We start from the raw sequence: 20223 nt of genomic DNA, 5'->3' as shown, positions 1-20223 counted from the left end.
TATATATCTATATATGTGATATATATACACACACCACTTACCATGTACATGTGTGTATATATATACTTGACACACACCATATTGCAGTCATATATGTGATATATTACCCACACCATGTTGCATGTATATATATGTGTGTGTGTGTGACACACACACCATATTGTCTGTATATATGTATATATATGTGATATAGACACACACACCATATTGCATGTAAATTTGTATATATATGTGTGTGTGACACACACCCCATGTTGTATGTATATACATATTTATATGTGTGATACACACACACACCATATTGCATGTATACATGTAGATATATATGACACACACCATATTGCATGTATATATGTGTGATACACACACATACCATTTGCATGTATACATGTATATATGTGTGACATGTATACATATATGTGTGACATATATACACACACACCATGTTGCATGTATGTGAAAAAAGTGAAAGTCACTCAGGCGTGTCTGACTCTTTGGGACCCTATGGACTATACAGTCCATGGAATTCTCTAGGCCAGAATACTGGAGTGGGTAGCCTTTCCCTTCTCCAGGGGATCATCCCAATCCAGGGGTGGAACCCAGATCTCCCGCACTGCAGGTGGAGTCTTTGTCTGCAGAATATTCTTTACCTGAGCCAGCAGGGAAGCCCATTGCATGTATATATGTATGTGTGTGTGTGTGTGTGTGACATATACACACACACCATACTGCATGTATGCATTCTTAGTCACTGCACTGGTGTCTGACTTTTTTGTGACCCTCTGGACCATAGCCCACCAGGCTCCTCTGTCCGTGGGATTCTCCAGGCAAGAGTACTGGAGAGAGTTGCCGTGCCCTCCTCCAGGGGATCTTCCTGACCCAGGGATCGCACTCAGGTCTCCTAAGTTGGCACCTGCGTTCTCTACCACTGGTGCCACCAGGGAAGCCCACTGCATGTATATATGTGTGTGTGTCTATACATAACACACAGATATAAATCTGGTATATACATGCGTGTGTATGTATATATATAAACACATGTGTATTCAGTTGTGGGCTTTTCTCGTGGCTTAGATGCCAGAAAGTCTGCCTGCAGTGCGGGAGGGCCCAGTCCGATCCCTGGGTTGGGAAAATCCCCTGGAGGAGGAAATGGCAACCCACTCCAGTATTCTTGCCTGGGGAATCCCATGGACAGAGAAGCCTGGTGGGCTACAGTCCATGGGGTCGCAAAGCATCAGACACGACTGAATGACTTAGCATGGGCTGGTAAGACGCCCTGCAGCCTGACTGGAAGTGCCAGCCTGCTGGAGACGGTGAGTTCTGTGCTGACTCCTCCTGCTGCTGGAACCTGAAACTTGCACTCTTGAACTTCTGTTTTTTCCTGCTGACCTTCCTCCCCGCTCAAAACAGACAAGTCCCCGGAGCACCTTGCTCGTGACTGGCTGGCCCCTCAAACTCACACAGAGAAAGGGGCCCAGGGCCCAGGGGAGAAGCAATTCCTGGGGCTGCCTGCCCTCCGCCTTCTGGACACAGTGGGTTCCCAGGGTCACTTTCTTTGTAACTAATTATGTAAATGCAACCCAAAGGCAGCTCGCAGTTCATTTCTGTTGGTTTTTTCAAAGTCTGGGGGATGGTTTTGTTATCTCTTTGCTCAGTCCATTCAGTCGCATCCGACTCTGCAACCCCATGGACTGTACCCTGCCAGCCTTCTCTGTCGACAGGGTTTTTGCAGGCAAGCCATGCCCTCCTCCGGGGGATCTTCCCAACCCAGGGATCAAACCCGGGTCTCCTGCATTGCAGGTGGATTCTTCACTGTCTCAGCCACCTGATGAAGTTGCTATTTTTCCTGTGGCTGAAGCTATCACTTCTGTTTTTCACCGTGTCTGTGTGTGTGTGTGCGCGCCTGATATCGGGGCTCCAGAAATCAGGGTGTGGGGCTCAGCTGGGCAACCGGGTGCCACCCCCGTTATAGCTCAGGCCCGGAAGACGCCCCCTGGCTCACGTGCGCCTTGCAGTGGGACACCTGCTGGTGCGTTCCGGGGAGGGTGTGCATCCCCAGGGTGTCTGTTGGCAGGAATCATGGCCCGTGAGTCGCCGGGCCCTTCAACGCTCATGGCATTGCAGCTCCCCTCTCGGACCCTGGCACCCCGGGGCATCTGTCTGTTCCTCCGCAGGAGATGTAACATCTGCGGTGGGGGTGTGCCGAATGAGGTTCCTCAAACCCATTTAAAAATGACCCTGGTTTCGCTTTGAGTAGGAAACTTTCCGCACCACTAGCTCATGGCCAGGTGCGATCGTACAGTTGTGATGGTGTGTGTGGGGTGCAACCCCCCACCTCACGGCCCCCAACCTCCATCCATCTTTGGGGTTCAGGAGCAAAATGTCCCCAACGTCTCAGGATCACACGTGGAGGCCACATGGTGGGGGACAGTGGAGAGGACAGAGGTCTCTGATCTGTAGGGGAAAGGGGAACTCGGGGAGGGGATGGGGCTGAGGGGACTAGGAGACTACTGCGTGTCCACAGTCGGGGGGGTGGGGGGAATCTGAGAAGATGGGGGGGTGCACAGAGCTGGAGACAGAAAGCCCAGCCTCCCCCATCGAGTGGCACTGGGGGGCGGGGAGCCTGCTGGGGGCTCCCCTGGGGGCTCAGATGGTCAGGAATCTGCCTGCAGTGCAGGAGACCTGGGTTTGATCCCAGGTTGGGGAAGATCCCCTAGAGGAGGGCATGGCAACCCACTCCAGTATTCTTGTCCAGAGCATCCCACGGACACAAGAGCCTGGCGGGGCTACAGTCCACAGGGTCGCAGAGTCGGACTACAAGTCAGCGGCTAACACACTTTTCCACTTCTGCCCGGTGATGACCGCCCCCTTCCTTCCCCCGGATCTGTCATAACCTCCTGGTGGGAGCTTCAAAAGAGACTTCATTTGCATAACACAGCGGCTGGCCCCCGCAGAGAAGCCACGTGGGCGTCCAGGAGGCCTCCGTCTGCACCCCGAAGCTGCCGCCTCCCCCCACCACACCACCACCACCAGCCCCCCGGGGGCCCCCCCAAGCTTTCACCTGTGCCTGTCTCGGAGACCGGGCAGGCAGCCCCCTCCCCTGCAGCACGGCGACGCACGGCTGATTCATAAAGAAATCACATCTAACAGATGCGGCCGGCTCCCAAAGCCGCGGGCGGGGCGGAGGCCCAGGGGGTGAGGGATGGAAGTGGCGTGAAATGAGCCAGAAACAGTTGCTGGCGACCACAAGACGGTCCCCGGGGTGCTGGGCAGGCAGAGGTGACTCTTTGCCAGAGGCACGGGGCAGCCTGCAGGCTTGGGGGCCGCAGGGTGCGGTGTGGGGCGGAGGTTCTGCAGGAAGCTACATGCAGGCATCACACACAAGCTTGCACAGAGCTGCAGCCCGTGCGCCCTTGGCTCCTGGGAACCCCCCATGCCCGTCGACCTCTCTTCTTAACGGCTTTACAGAGCCACCAGGAAAACATCATCAAGGTCACCTCTGCAAAGTCGACGTAGCGCTGCGGGCGTTAGCCCCTCAGTCGTGTCCGACTCTCTGTGACTCCATGGACTGTAGCCCGCCAGGCTCCTCCGTCCATGGGATTCTCCAGGCAAGAAAACCGGAGTGGGCAGCCATGCCCTCCTCCAGGGGGTCTTCCTGACCCAGGGATCAAACCTGCATCTTCTGCATTGCAGACCGATTCTTGACCATCTGAGCCACCAGAGACACTACAGTGGTTTTTCGTATATTTGCAAAGAGAAGCAACCAGCCCCATCACGCAATCCCAGAACGTTCTCATTGTCTTGAAAAGAAGCCCTGCACGCCATGGCCATCACCCCTGCATCCCTTCCCCAGATACACATTTAAAAACTGGAGCTCAGATTCACCTATCATGCCATGCTGAAAGTGGAGGGTTCTGTGGTACAGAGCAGGGCTCACAAGCCTTCACGACCATCATCTCTGTCTGGCTCCAGACATGTCCATCCCCCTCAAAAGGAGACGCTGTACCCTTAAGAGTTCCCACGTCTTCCCAGCCCCTGGTGTGCCTTCTGAGTCTGCGGATTTGCCTGTTCAGGATGTTTCATATCAGTGGAATCACACACTGTGTGTCCTTCTGTGTCTGCTTTTCTCACTGAGCAGTGTGTGTTCAGGGTCCAGCCACGCTGTAGCCTGTGTCAGAGCTTCACTCTTTTTTCACAACTGTGTCATATTCCACTGTGTGAATAGACCACATGCTGTTTATCCACCCATCATCCATCCATCTACCCACTCACTTATCTACCCATCCATCCAACCATCCATCCACTCATTTATCAGTCCATGCATCCATCCACCCATCTATCCATCCATCATCCATCCATCCATCCATCCACTCACTTATCCATCCACCCATCCATCCATCCACCTATCCCCCATCCATCTATCCATACATCATCCATCCATCCATCCATCCATGCGCTCACTTATCCATCCATCCATCCATCATCCATCCACCCACCCATCCATAAATCATCCGTCTATCCATCCATCCATCCACTCACTTATCCATTAATCCACCCATCCATCCATCCATCTATCCACTCACTTATCCATTCATCCACACATCCATCCATCCATCCATCCACTCACTTATCCATCCATTCACCCATCCATCCATCCATCCATCCATCCATCCGCTCACTTATCCATCCATTCACCCATCCATCCATCCATCCATCCATCCATCCGCTCACTTATCCATCCATTCACCCATCCATCCATCCATCTATCCATCCAGTCACTTATCCATCTATCCATCCATCCATGCATACCTAGCTGCTAACACTTAAAGCAAGCCCATGACTCCATTCCCCACCATCTGAAGGTCAGAGATACTCAGGACAGTGGTCCTTCTCTCTCTTCTGAGGTGGGTCTTACTCAGGTGGGGTGGGTTAAAAACAGCCCAGAGTCAAAGGGACGACTGCTCTTTAAGGACCTCCTGTGAGTCTTTGCAACAACAACAGCCCAAACTTCCCAAGCGCTGGGGGGTTCTCCTGGGGCTGAGCTCACACAGGGACTGGAGGGTCTGGACCAAGAGGAAAGCATGACCCAGCCCTGCGCCAGTGTGGGCTGGCATCTTTTCTGGGTTTCTTAGGGTCTTATGCCACCCAAGTCGTGGTGCTTTGTGGGGGCAGCTCTGGGACCCTCAGCCCCAAAGCACTCAAAGGCCACGGCTTCAGAGAGCTGGTGACATCACAGAGTCCACATGGGTGCTGCCGTGCTGTCCACAGAGTATTCACTCCTGGCATGTTGCTGTTTACTCGCTCAGTCACGTCCGACTCTTTGCGACCCCACGGACTGTAGCCCACCAGGCTCCTCTGTCCATGGGATTCTCCAGGCAAGAACACTGCAGTGGGTTGCCATGCCCTCCTCCAGGGGATCTTCCTGGCCCAGGAGGCCCAGGTTTGAATCCTGGGTCGAGAATCCTGGGATGACTTAACCACACAGAGCTCACAGCTGCCGGGTGCAGGAAGGGTTGGGAAGAGGCAGGCTGTGAGGTCCTGTCCACCCAGACCCTCAAAGTCCTCATCGGTCATATCGCGGATAGAGACTCACCCTCTGAGGGTGGTCGTGGGGCCAAGGGACTCAGCGACGGCAAACCACGCTGTCAGCCTGGGTGTGTCCACAAATACTAGCTAGACCAGTAACTGGGGGGTGTCCTGGACTGTCCTAACAGAGGGCCACAAACTGGGGAGCTGGTGAACATAGACATCTATCCTTTAAGGTCAAGGAGTCCCAGGGCTGAGCTCCCTGCAGAGGCCCCTGGGGAGGGTCCTTCCAACTCTTCCAGCTTCTGGGGGCTCCAGGCATCCGTCCCTGAGCTGGTGGCCGCCTCCCTCCCGTCTCTGCCTCCGTCTGCACGTGGCTTCCCTCTGCATCCGTGTCTCTCCTCTTTGCTGTCTTATAAGGACACTGTCCCTGGGTTTAGGGCCACCCCCATCCAGGAGGACCTCATCTCAGACCCTTCATTCTGTCACCTCTGCAGAGACCCTATTTTCTAATAATGCCCGGCCTGAGTTTCTGAGTGGGCATGAATCTTAGGGGGGCAGCCTTCAACCCACTACACCACCCCACTGAGCTACAGCCCTATAAATAACTCAGCAAACAACAGGTGGATTTCTTCTGAAATTCGATCATGATAGTTAATGCACTCATCTTTAGAGAATCTTTTTTTGGGCATTGGAGGCTAATTATTTTATAATATCCAGAATCTTTATGTAGGTGCCCATCATCTATTGGCAGGATTTCAAAAAATATCTTAGAGTCACTGACTGATGAACTTTGTGGAAGGTTACTTGTCATTGCGTTTAGGGCCACCCCCATCCAGGAGGGGGCTTCCCTGGTGGCTCAGCTGGTAAAGAATCTGCCTACATTGAGGGAGGCCTGGGTTCAATTCCTGGGTGGGGAACATCCCCTGGGAAGGGAATGGCAACCCACTCCAGTTATTCTTGGGTTTCCCTGCTGACTCAGGTGGTAAAGAATTTGCCTGCAGTAGGAGAGACCTGGGTTCTATCCCTGGGTCGGGAAGATCCCCTGGAGGAGGGCATGGCAACCCACTCTGGTATTCTGGCCTGGAGAATCCCATGGACAGAGGAGCCTGGTGGGCTACAGTCCATGGGGTCACAGAGAGTTGGACACGCCTGAGCGACTGAGCACAGCACAGCTCAGAATCCAGGAGGGCCTCATCTCAGGCCCTTCCCTTCATGACATCCGCAGAGACCACATTGTTCTCCCCACTCGTGGGTTCCAGGGGGTCAGGATGTGGGTACATCTTTGCTGGCCCCCGCTTTAGGCATCAAGGAGAAGACCTCTAAGAGCTGTTCAGACCTCAGTACATCCCGGAGGGGAGGGTTCTAGCTGAGTCCAGCCGGGTCCCCGCCAGCATCAGGGCTAAGTCACGAGCGTGGACAGAAGACTTTACAAGTGGCAAATCATGGAGAGCTGGCAGCTACACAAGGCCGCTTTGGAATCTGACCATCACGCCCAGACATTCCGGCCACTGCCTGCCAGGGAAGGGGTGAGTCGTCGGCCTCGTGTGGGAGATCCTGCCCTCTTGCCCTTGATCCGAGGCCCTGGGCAATGTTTGTGAACCTGCCCAGGAGAGGAAGCTGTGATGGGTTTTCTGGTTGACCATGGGGGTGACACAGAAAAGATGCCGGAAACTCTGTGGCTGTCACGGGTGAATTGTGTCTCCCCCTTTCAAGTTCAGGCTGAAGCTCTAACTCGCTGTATGTAAAAGGGTCGCCTTCGTTCCAAGGCGGGGAGAGGGGGTGTGTCTTTGCAGATGTAATTCTTTTAGGTTCACGTGAGGTCCGTCTGGACTTCCGAGTTGGCTCAGTGGGTAAAGAACCTGCCTGCAAATGCAAGAGATGCGGGTTCGATCCCTGGGATGGTAAGATCTCCTGGAGGAGGGCATGGAAACCCACTCCAGTGTCATTGCCTGGAGAATCCCATGGACAGAGGAGCCTGGCAGGCTGCAGTCCATGGGACTGCAGACAGTCGGACACAACTGAAGCGACTGACCACGCATGAGGTCTTATTGGAGCGAGAGGAGAAACGTGTCTGCTATGACCGGTGTCCTTATAAAAAGGGGACGTTTAGGGGGATTTCCCTGGTGGTACAAGGGTTGGGAATCTGCCTTCCGAGGTAGGAGACACAGGTTTGATACCTGGTAGGGGAATTAAGATTTCACGTGCCTTGGGGCATCTCGACCTGCGAGCCACAGGACTGAGCCTTCAGATGTCAGCTGGAGTCTGAGCAGCCTGGACCCTGTGAGCTGCAATGGAGACCCTGAGTACCACAGCTAACATGCAATGCAGCAAGAAGGATATAAATATTAAAAATGCAGGCAGGCATTGGGCAGAAGGAGGGAGACGGCTGGGCAGAAATGGAGGCAGAGGTGGAGAAGATGCTTCAATAAGCCAAGGAACGCCAAGGATGGGCCAGGAAACACCAGAAGCCGAGACGAAGTGACAAGTGAAAGTTTGAGTCGCTTCAGTCGTGTCTGACCCTTTGCGACCCCGTGGACCATAGCCCCGCCAGGCTCCTCTGTCCATGGGATTCTCCAGGCCAGAACACTGGAGTGGGCTGCTCTTCCCTTCTCCAGGGGATCTTCTTGACTCGGGGATCGAACCTGTGTCTCCTGCATTGGCAGGCGGGTTCGTTACCATCCGAGCCACCAGGGAAGCCCAGAGGCTGGGATGGAGGCGTGGGAAAGATTCCCAGCCACAGCCTTCAGAAGGAACCCACCCTCCCACACACACCTTGACTTCAGGTCTGCAGGCACTGAATCTGAGTTGTTCAAGCTCTGCTCCCAGTTGGGTGGGGGGGAGACGGTTTCCTTCCAGCAGCCCCAGGAAACAGACACACAAGCAAAAAGAGGCAGAGTTGAGCCGATGGAGTACAGAAAGCCAGAGCAATCATCCTGCGAAACGAAAGAGGGGGAGGAATCTTTCGGAAAACGTAGGGCGTGAAGGGATGAGATTGCAGGAAAGACAGAGACGTGAGGATATGGGCAACAGCCTCGCGGGTCGTTCGGTGGACGCTGACCAAGGTGAAGATGGGGAAACTGCCGTCAGCGTGACGTGAACGCACACCGAGGGACTTCCTTGGTGTTTCGGGGTGAAGAATCCACCTGGCAGACCCGCCTTCACCGTTGGCTGTACATGGCTGCCGCCGCTGCGCAGAACAGAATGGAGGTTCCTTAGAAAACACCTACTGTGTGATCCAGCCATCTCACCCCTGGCAGGCATGCAGAGAAAAACACGCTCTGAAATGACCCACGCACCCCAGCAGGGCCGTTTACAACAGCCAGGACATGGAAGCAACCAAGATGTCCACCAACAGAGGAGTGGAGAAAGACGATGCGCTGTGCATACACAATGGAGTATGACTCAGCCACAGAAAGGAACGGAATACAGCCATCCGCACCAACAGGCTGGACCCAGAGATTCTCCTGCTGAGTGAAGTAAGTCACACAGAGAAGGGCAGCCGTCTTGGACGTCAGTTATACGGGGACTCCAAAAAGACATGATACAAATGAATTTACTTACAAAATAGAAAGAGGCTCACAGACTTGGAAAATGAACTTATGGTCACCAGGGGGAAGGATGGGGGAAGGGATAGCCAGGGAGTCTGGGATGGACATGGACACACTGCTGTCTTTAACATGGAGAAGCAGCAACGATCTGCTGGACAGCACAGGGAAATCTGCTCAATACTCTGTAATAACCTTATGATCACCAGGGGGAAGGATGGGGGAAGGGATAGCCAGGGAGTTTGGGATGGACATGGACACACTGCTGTGTTTAACATGGAGAACCAGCAAGGAGCTGCTGGACAGCACAGGGAGCTCTGCTCAGTGTCGTGTGGCAGCTGGGATGGAGGGGAGTTTTGGGGAGAATGCATACATGTATATGTAAGCCTGAGTCCCTTTGCTGTCCGCCTGAAACCATCACAACATTGTTAATTGTCTACACACCAATAATAAAAACTTTACAGTTTCAAAAACAAATAAATAAAGGAATCCGCCTTACAGTGCAGGAGACGTGGGTTCGACCCCTGGTTGGGAAACTGAGGTCGCGTGTGCCTCCGGGCAACTCAGCCACGAGCCCTAAGTACTGAGCCCGAGCGTCACAGCTAAGGCCCGACTCAGCCAAACAAATAAACATTAGAAAGAAACAGCGTTGGAACTTATTTTCCCTCGAGGGCCCTGGCCCACCCTGTAGCTGGTCAGTGGGAGGCGTCTGCTCTGTAGCATCCTTCCAGGCACGTCTCGGTGTGCCTGAAACACACATTTCACATACATACACTGTGAAATGAGAGTATCTCCTCGCATACCAGTAAACTAGAAAGGTCAAGGCCATCAGCAAGTTCTGCCCTCTGCATGAGCTATGGTTTTCCCAGTGGTCATGTATGGATGTGAGAGTTGGACCATAAAGAAAGCTGAGCACCAAAGAGTCGATGCTTTTGAACTGTGGTGTTGGAGAAGACTCTTGAGAGTCCCTTGGACTGCGAGGAGATCCAACCAGTCCATCCTAAAGGAGATCAGTCCTGGGTGTTCATTGGAAGGACTGATGCTGAAGCTGAAACTCCAGTCCTTTGGTCACCTGATGCGAAGAACTGACTCACTGGAAAAGACCCTGATGCTGGGAAAGATTGAAGGCAGGAGGAGAAGGGGACGACAGACGATGGGACGGTTGGATGGCATCACCGACTTGATGGACATGAGTTTGTGCAAGCTCCAGGAGTTGGTGACGGACAGGGAGGCCTGGCGTGCTGCGGTCCATGGGGTCGCAAAGAATCGGACACGACTGAGCGACTGGACAACAGCAAGGTAAACAAGGAACAGGATTTGCCAAGACAGCTGAGGTGCATATGGACAGCATGAATGAATTCAGTGACCCACAGGCCTGCATCCTCCCATACGCAGAATGCCCAATTCCTTCCCTGATACCTGATCTTTGCTATTCAGACCGCCTGCTCCCTTTGTTGCAAACTTGTAAACAGCCTGACCCCCGTCTCCCCGCCTCCTTGGAGCAGTTTTCTCAGAGCTACCAAGATGCTGTCCCCCACCAGGCTCGGAGTCCTCAACATGCCCAGCAAATAAAATACCTCCCTTATTAATTTCCGGTCGTGACTCTATGTTTTAGTCAACGACACTCACCCACACAGGCAGACGTTTTACCGTGCATGCTGTACACATCGCCTGCCATGACCTTCTCACTTTGGGCGTTTATGAACGCCTCAGTCACGTATACACAGTGTCTCTCTGCCATTTTCTACACTTGAATACCCAGCGGGTGTATGTCCTCTTGCTCCCCAGGCTGTGGGCACTCGGACGCATTGCCTGAACTCTGTACTCTGTAGACACACATCTGTGCAAGCATTTCTCTACATGGCTGCAATAACGTCTTTCAAAGCCCAAATTGTGGTTCAAATGGTGCAGAATCTGCCTGCAGTGCAGGACAGCCGGGTTCGATCCCTGGGTCAGGAAGATCCCCTGGAGGAGGGCATAGCAACCCACTCCAGTGTTCTTGCATGCAGAATCCCATGGACAGAGCAGCCCGGCAGGGCTACAGTCCACGGGGTGTCAAAGACTCACGTTTACTACGGAGCAACGAACACACACACAGGATTCCGATACAAAGGCTACGCTCATGTTAAATTGAATGCGTTACGTTAGTTAGCAAGGAGAATAGATGTAAAACCAACCCTGGAGACTTCCACCTTAGAAATTAGAACAGGAGGATCCGTTTAAATCCCAAGGGAGTAAAACACAGGAAGTGATAAAAGTGAGAGCAGAAAGCGCAGAAACTGAAAACAGAAAATCAAGAGAGGAAAGAGAAAGACATCAAGAGCTGGGTCTTGGAAGAGATGGAGAAAGTCAATAAACTGCCAGTCAGGCAAAGGAAAAACAAAGAGACTCAGAGAATATGGACACCACCTGGGGAAGGGTTGGTAGGATGAATTGGGAGATGGAACTGACACTTATATACAACTGATGTTCTGTATAAAGTAGATAACTAATGAGAAGCTACTGTCTAACACAGGGAACGGTACTCACTGCTGTGTGGTGAGCCAAACGGAAAGAAAAATCCACAAAGGAGGGGACACAGGTATGCGTACGGCCGATTCACTTGGCCGTACCCTGGAAACTGAGGCAGCATTGCAAAGAAGCTGTCCTCCAATAAAAACAATAAAAGAGACACAGACACACATCACAAAAATCGGAAACCAGAGACAGGCTGCCACTACAGACCGCTTGCTTACTCACTCAGTCGTGTCCGCCTCTCTGCGACCCCGTGGACTGTAGCCCGCCAGGCTCCTCTGTCCGTGGGATTCTCCAGGCAAGAAAAGCGAGCCCGCCAGGCCCCTCTGTCTGTGGGATTCTCCACGCAAGAAAAGCGGAGTGGGGAGGGAGGTTCAAGAGGGGAGGAAGGTATGTATTCCTGTGGCTGATTCATCTTGCCATATGGCAGAAACCAAGACAATATTGTAAAACAATTATCCTTTCATTAAAACTAAATTAATTAGAATTAAAAAAAACACTGGAGTGGGTTGCCCTTTCCAAAGACATTGAAGGAACAATCAAGCAATACTATGACGAGTTCTGTGCCCACAGATTTTGTTACCTAGATGATTGGACCACATCCTTGACACGACCTGCTGAGACACACCCAAGGGTAAACAGGCCATTAGAATCGGTCTGTGTTTATTAAAGAACAGAATCAATAATCATTAACGTCCGCCCCAAAAAAAAAGCACCATGTGCAGAAGGACTTACTGGTGATTTCTACCAGACTCTTGAAGGATGGAATGATAGCAATTCTCTACATTTTCCCGCCAAAAAAAATAGAGCCACCATCACCCCAGATCCTTCCCACACACGGCGCCAACCTGAAGTTGCAGAAAAGAAAACAAGGGTGGGATGGGGGAAGGGGGCACTCATTCGTCACGCTGTCAACAACCACAGTCCGCCAGCAGCCTGCGTCATCGTTTCCATCTGAGGGGTGAGATTTGCCATGTCACCCAAGGTTCAAGTCACACCTCACACGAGGGCCGAAGAGGTCGACAGTCTCTGCTTCTATTTTCTGGGGTTGACTGTCTTTCTCGAGTTCTCCACTGGCACTTCCTCCGTGAAATGGCTTTGCCAAACCAAGCCAGACCCACCGTTGGGTCACTCAACTCTGTCTTATCAGCGTGATGGTAGCAGCTGTTTCCACACAATCGAGTGGATCATATTCGTGCGGATATATTTCTGGGATCGCTATTGTGTTTCCATTGATCTGTGCGTCTCTCTTTCACCAAATTACACTGCCTTTTTTAAAAAATTATTTTTTATTGCAATCTAGTTGCTTTCTATTGCAGTACTTGACTTTCCTGGTGGCTCAGCTGGTAAAGAATCCACCTGCAATGCCGAAAACCTGGGTTCAATCCCTGGGTCAGGAAAACCCCCTGGAGAAGGGATAGGCTACCCACTGCAGTATTCTTGGGCTTCCCTGGTGGCTCAGATGGTAAAGAATCTGCCTGCAACGCAGGAGACCTGGGTTGGGAAGATCCCCTGGAGAAGGAAATGGCGACACACTCCAGTCTTCTTGCCTGGAGAATCCCATGGACAGAGGAGCCTGGCGGGCTACAGTCCATGGGGTTGTAAAGAGTCGGACACGACTGAGTGACTAAGCACAGCCCCTGGGTTGCTTCAGAATGTTAGGTTAGTTTCTGCTGTACGGCAAAGTGAATCAGCTATACATATACATATATCCCCTCTTTTTTTTGGATTTCCTTCCCGTTTAGGTCAACACAGAGTATGATTCTTTTTGCTCTCCAACTTACTTGGGTATGTAACAATATAAAAAAACAGATCAAAACTCTGCACAATCGTCAACAAGTTAAGTATAAGGCTTTTGCATTCACAGAATAACATGTGTGCTTTAGTTTTTAGGCTACTGATTCTTTTTTTTTTTTTTCCAAACTTTAAACTTTTTATTTTATATTGGGGTCTGGCCGATGAGCAAGGTGCCACAGAGGCCTGGGTGGAGTTCCCTGTGTTGTACAGTAGGTTCTCATTGCTCATCTATTTTATGCATAATTTCAATGGTGCATATTTGTCAATCCCAATCTCCCATTTTTTGTTGTTGTTAAAAATTTTTTTATAAACTTTTTTTTTTCTGAAACATAGTTGATTTACAATGTTGAGCTCATTTCTGTTGTAAAGTGAATCAGTTTTACATATATATATATGTAAGATTTTTAAGATTCTTAAAAGATTTTTTTTTAAGATTTTAAGATTCTTTTCCCATACAGGTTATTAAGATTCTTTTTAAGGTTCTTTCAGCATATACGTTATTACAGAATATTGAGTAGAGTTCCCTGTGCTGTACAGCAGGTCTTTCTTGACTGTCTGTCTATATATAGTGCTCTGTATTTGTCTGTCCCAATCTCCCGACTGATGCCTCTCCGTCCTCACAAGTTTTAGTATTTTTCCTATTCTGAATGGTTTATGTTCGTATTCACGGAAGAACTTCAGTCGCTAGAAAGGAAAGAAAAGACTATATGTGCTTCACACGCATATTTATAATTAATATATGTATTTGCCTTGATTACAAATATGATCACAAGCTCAGAAATTTGCAGCTGCTTTTTAACCAGTTTTATAAGAGTATATAGTTGATGTACAATGTCGGACTAGCCCTCAGGTACACAGCAAAGTGAATCAGCTACACATGGACACGTACCTCCCCTCTTTTTCAGATTCTTTTTTTCGCTTAGGCCGTTACCGAGTATTGGGTAGAGTTCTTTGTGTTATACAGTAGAGTGACATTAGGTATCTCCTTTACATACAGTCGTGCGTATTTGCAAACCACACAGTCCTGTTCGGGTCTTGAACTGGCCACACCGGAACTCTGCTTTGCTCTCTGTGTGCTGTGCTGATGACCCTGAATCACATCACTTTTTCTGGCCCGTGTGCTGCCAGCAGTTCTCTGTACACAATGTGCAACTTTTACTTCTGTTGGTGGCGTCTGATAGATGCACTCGCATTTTGCATCTTTAAAGATGTGTTTCATATGGATCATTTTGTCAAGTGGAGCATTTTTTTTAAAGTGGTTTGCTTTATGGAATTTGCTCCAATACTCCCTCTGTTTTACGTCTTGGCTTTTTGGCCAAAAGGCATGTGGGAATTCAGCTCCCTGACCAGGAATTGAACCTACTCCCCCTGCACTGGGAGGCAAAGTCTTAACCTCTGAACCACCAGGGAAGTCTCAATATTTTCTATCTTTCAGTTCAGTTCAGTTCAGTCACTCAGTCGTGTCTGACTCTCTTCGACCCCATGGACTGCAGCACGCCAGGCCTCCCTGTCCATCACCAACTCCTGGAGTTTGCTCAGACTCATGTCCATCGAGTCGGTGATGCCATCCAATCATCTCATCCCCTTTTTATCTTTATCATTATCTTTAGGTTACAAAATCTTGCCACTATGTCATGTATATTTCATACCTAGCTCAGGAGTATCTTCTCTAACCAGTATCTAAAGTTTTTCCTCCCTTTTTTTTTTTTTTTAAGTTCCTTCTACTTTTACAATTTTTCTTATTTGGAAAAGAAATAAAACAGCTGCTCCATGAGGAAGGTGGGATGTCAGTTCCCCAACCAGGGATGGAACCCGCTCGCCCTGCCATGGAAGCACATGGTCTCACACACTGGGCCTCCGGGGGACTCCGACATTTTGCTAGTTTTGTGTTGCCCAGGCCATGCTGTAACTGTGCCATCACCCACAGGGACAGTCACCACGCCTGCCCTTGACCGAGGCTCCGTGTCTGCTGAGCAATTGCAAGATGGGATCTGAGAGAACACGCTGGAAGGAAAATGTCAAACTCTCGGGAAGCAGGGGTATCTGAGACATCCGCAAGTTCGCTCACCCATCTGAACTCTGCTGTCTTCCCAGATGGGGCTGTCAGCCTTGCCTAAAGGGCCTATGTGGGGGCACTGGAGATATCCCTGCAATTCTAACACCTTTTATGAGACGCGGATACTGACCAAGTGATTTTAGACTCTATGTGCATGTGCTAAGTCCCTTCAGTGGTGTCCGACTCTTTGCGACCCCGTGGACAGCAGCCCACTGGGCTCCTCTGTCCATGGGATTCTCCAGGCAAGAAGACTGGAGTGGGTTGCCATTCCCCTCTCCAGGGGATCTTCCGGACCCAGGGACTGAACCTCGGTCTCCTGCATTGCAGGCAGATTCTTTACCATCTGAGCCACCAGGGAAGCCCTTAGCGAGAGGCAAAAAGTCCAGAATAGCCAACACACAACTTAAGGAGAAGGAGAAAATGGGCTCATTGACACCACCTGACTTCAAGACTTATTACAGTAATAAGCTGTAGTAATTACAGTAGTAATTACAGTCATCAAGATGGTGGGGTGGGAGGGAAGCGAGGTAGGGAAATTCAGAGGTAGGGGAATACGAGGCACAAGCTCTCATCTATAAAATAAGCTACAAGGATATTATGTATAAAATAGATTAACTAATGAGAAACCCTGAGGAGGGGATGGCAACCCACCCCAGTGTTCCTGCCTGGAGAATCCCATGGACAGAGGAGCCTGGAGGGCTACAGTCCATGGGGTTGTAGAGAGTCAGACACGACCGAGCAGCTAACACTTTCATAGCTGATTCAGTTTGCCGTTCAGCAGACAAACTAACACCATATTGTAAACCCACTAGGCTCCAGTGAGAAATCGGTCCCGAATATTCATTGGAAGGACTGACGCTGAAGCTGAAAAACACCAATCCTTTGGCCACCTGATGCAAAGAACTGACTCACTGGGAAAGACCCTGATGCTGGGAAAGATTGAAGGCCGGAGGAGAAGGGGGCGACAGAGGATGAGATGGTTGGATGGCATTACGGACTCGATGGACATGAGTTTGAGCAAAGTCTGGGAGCTGGTGATGGACAGGCAGGCCTGGCGTGCTGCAGTCCACGGGGTCGCAAAGAGTCAGACACGACTGAGCGACTGAACTGAAGACATAATTTTACAAGTGTTGGGGAAGATACAAAAAAAAAAAAAGCTACAAACACATATTGTACAACACAGTTAATACAGCCAATATTTTACGATAGCTGTCAAGGGAGTATTGTCTTTAAAAACTGTGAATCACTAGATTGTACACCTGTAACTTAAACACTATTTTACACCAACCATAGTGAAGTGGAAAAAAAAAAGAATCATGATCTTTTAGGAATATTTTTGGTAAAAATGTTTTTTTAAGACAGTGCGGCATTGGTGATACGATAGAGAAATGGATCAATGCAACAGAACAGGGCCTACAGAGGCAGACACTCTCCATGAGCTTAACTGATCTTTGACCAAAAAGCATTATAATGGAGCAAAGAAAAAAAAAAGGCAAAAACGAGCAAAGATCTTTGACAAAAAGGAGCGAAGACAGTCCCTTTAAAAAACGATATTGGAGCAACTCATCCATATGCAGGAAAGAAAAAGAATCTAGACACAGACCTCACTCCCTTCGTAGTAATGAACTCAAAATGGATCACAGTCCAGATGTGAACAGAAAACAGTAAGACTTCTACACAATAATGCTGAAGAAAAACCCAGATTACCCTGTGTGTGGTGATACCTTTTTTCTTGGCTCGGCCGAAACCGTCACTGGGATTTCTCTAACATCTTAGACACAGCCCCAGAAGCACAATCCATGAAAGAAATCACAGATAAGCTGGACTTTGTCAAAATTAAAAATATGTGCCCTGCCAACAACTCTGTCCATAAAATAAGACAAGCCATAGACTGGGGGGAAATAGTTGCAAAAGACGTATCTGGGGGAGAAAAAAAAAAGACCAGAATCCACAATATGTAAAGAGCTCTTAAAATATCAGTAGGAAAATAAACAACCCAAGTGAAAAAGGGGTGGCCAAAGACCCAAGAGCTTCATCGAAGAAGTTGTCCAGACAGCACAGAGGCGCAGGAAAAGAAGCTACAGGTCGTAAGCCCGTCAGGGAATTGTAAAGTAACACCCCACTGAGGACAAGCTGCCACCTGATGGGTATCAGAATGACTGAGCTCTGAAAACACCGACATCCACCGCCCGCCGGCGAGGAAACGGGAACTCTACTCCACGCCGGGCGTGGGCGCTTGCAAGATATCTTCCACGGCCCTCCGGCCACTCTGAGGCCAGAACCACACTCTAAGTGGGACCTGATGACCTCCAGAGTCCACGTTCTCCAGGGTCCCTCCTGTCTCTGTCACCCCGGGACGGTACCTCTGGTGTGGCGTCCCCTCAGGGACTCTGCTCTGCAGGCGGAGCGGTGGAGACGGGGTGGCGGATGGAGACTGCACCGGGCGGCCGTCCCTCTGTGCTCTGAGTGGAGCTCTCGGATCGCAGGACGGCTGAGCACACAGGCACGAGCAGGGCTCTTATCTCTGTCCCCCGTTTACATGTCCCACAGTTGCACAATCGGGGCGCAGAGAATCACAGATCATTTGCATGCCCACACGTGTGTGATTTCCATCTGTCTTCTCCACGACCCAGCCTAGGGTTCTCAGACTCCCGTGTGTTTCTCTCTGCTCTCCAGACTTCGCCAAACGAGCCAGAGTCCACTTTCTACCCAAAGGGGGAAGAAAAAAAAAAAAAAAACCTCTGCTATTCTTTTGCATGACAATGTTTTGTTCTTTAATTTTTTTTTTCCATTGGCAAGCTGCACTCCTCAGCCGTCGGGTCTGAATCACACCTGCAAATTTAGCCTCTGTCTCTAAGGCAGGAAGCCACTCAAAGTTGATGCATTAATTAAGCATTAATTAACGTGAAGCGCCACTGTGTAAAGAAAAAAAAAAAGAGAGAGAGCTGGCCTGGGCTAGGGGGGTTGGGCGGCGGACCTGCCGGGAAATAGGACTTTGCAGGTTGCACCTATTGTGAGAGTCACAAGGGCTTGCTTCGTGGGTGAACCAGAACGCCAGCTGTGTGAAGAAGTGGGAGAGATTTGCTTAGCAGATCAGTAGACAGAGAAAGTCACAGAGACGAAGAGATAGAGGCAGCGATATATAGATAGTTCTGCCCACCCTTGATTCCCCAGTGTATGCGTGCTATGTCGCTTCATTTGCGTCCTACTCTTTGCGACCCTATGGGCACCTCTGTCTACGGGATTTCCCCCAGCAGGAATACTGGAGTGGCTTGCCATGCCCTCCTCCAGGGGATCTTCCTGACCCACGGATAGAACCTGTGTCTTCTGCCTTGCAGGCAGATTCTTTACCACCTGAGCCACCAGGGAAGCCCTGGCAACATGGAAAAGCTCGCTCGCATGCCACTGAACACAGACCCAGTTGCGCGTCTTGGCGATTTCTCAGGAGGTGCTTGGCGTTCCCCCAGAAAAAGATATTTTAAGCGAAGGTGCCACAGTGAGCCCTCTTGGGCACTAGTCTGTATTAGACATAAAACTCCACAGACACGTCTCCTGCCTGGATCCCCCCGACCCCCGCAAGCTCAGCTGGAGAAGGTCAGAGACGAGGGTCTCCCAGTCTGGGCAGACCACACACCACAACCTATGGGGAAAACCTGGTGAATCTGACCTGGCCCGGAGGAAGGGTCTCCAAAGAGCCCGTCCCCCGGAGAGGGTCCCAGATGACCCGGGGGGAGGGGAGCCCAGAAGGACATTTCAGGGCTTGCCAACTTAATTCTGGTTTTCATCTGGAGCCTGGGAAAGACACGGCGCTTTGCTGAGAGTTAGCTGATGGTCTGACCATCAGCCTGTATCTGGGTTACGAGCGAAATGAATACAGATGTTTGGAGATACACGGTCAGACACTGACCACCCGCCCCCCCAGTCGGTAAGAGTCAGGTCTGGAAATGAGTAAATGCGAAATGGGCAGAGCTTGGAAGCTGTTTAATGAGGAAGAGGAGATGTCAGTGGACTTCCATAGGAAGTCTTGTTTGCCACCAACCTCAGAGGGAGCTGCAGGGCCAGAGGGCTGCAATATGAGGTCAGAAAACGGCTAATTCTCCTGGGAAACAAAGCTACAATAAACCTAGACAGTCTATTAAAAAGCAGAGACATCACTTTGCTGACAAAGGTCCGTCTACTCAAAGCTATGGTTTTTCATGTACGGATGTGAGAGTTGGTTGGACCGTAAGGAAGGTTGAGCGCCGAAGAATGGATGCTTTTGAACTGTGGTGTTGGAGAAGACTCTTGAGAGTCCCTTGGACTGCAAGGAGATCCAACCAGTCCATCCTAAAGGAGATCAGCCCTAAATATTCACTGGAAGGACTGATGGTGAAGCTGAAACTCCAATACTTTGGATGCCTGATTTGAAGAACTGACTCATTGGAAAAGACCACGATGCTGGGAAAGATTGGGGACAGGAGGAGAAGGGGACGACAGAGGATGAGATGGTTGGATGACATCACCGCCTCGATGGACATGAGTTTGAACAACCTCTGGGAGATGGTGATGGACAGGGAGGCCTGGTGTGCTGCAGCCCATGGGGTCGCAAAGAGTCAGACACGACTGAGCAAGTGAGTGACGGTTCCACAGTGGGTGGGAGGAGGGGCTGCCCACACGCTTGGGCTTCTCTGCGGGGCCAGAAAGGAAGCAGAGACGAACCAATAAAGAGGTGTGGAAGGCTGGGCTCTGGTTTATAGTAGAAAGTGCCAACTGGTGACCGTGGCTTCCCAGTGCCCACAGAGA

The 20223-nt window shown here is 50.5% G+C and overlaps 1 protein-coding gene across 3 annotated transcripts in view; it reads right to left on the bottom strand.

Moving 5' to 3' along the window:
* Nucleotides 1-20223, bottom strand: part of P2RY8 (P2Y receptor family member 8) — a 49419-nt gene that overhangs the window by 5918 nt on the left and 23278 nt on the right. For 2 of the 3 annotated variants that reach the window (XM_070366028.1, XM_070366029.1), the window contains exon 2: nucleotides 17805-18146. The exons of the other annotated variant lie outside the window; for it this stretch is intronic. The gene's annotated coding sequence lies outside the window, so the exon portion shown is untranslated. The remainder of the gene's footprint in view (nucleotides 1-17804; nucleotides 18147-20223) is intronic. 3 annotated transcript variants of the gene reach the window in all.

This window comes from Bos mutus, chromosome X, assembly GCF_027580195.1.
Source record: "Bos mutus isolate GX-2022 chromosome X, NWIPB_WYAK_1.1, whole genome shotgun sequence".
In the NCBI taxonomy this organism is placed as follows: Eukaryota; Metazoa; Chordata; class Mammalia; order Artiodactyla; family Bovidae; genus Bos; species Bos mutus.
The sequence above is the reverse complement of the archived record's forward strand: the minus strand, read 5'-3'. Positions and strand labels throughout refer to the sequence as shown.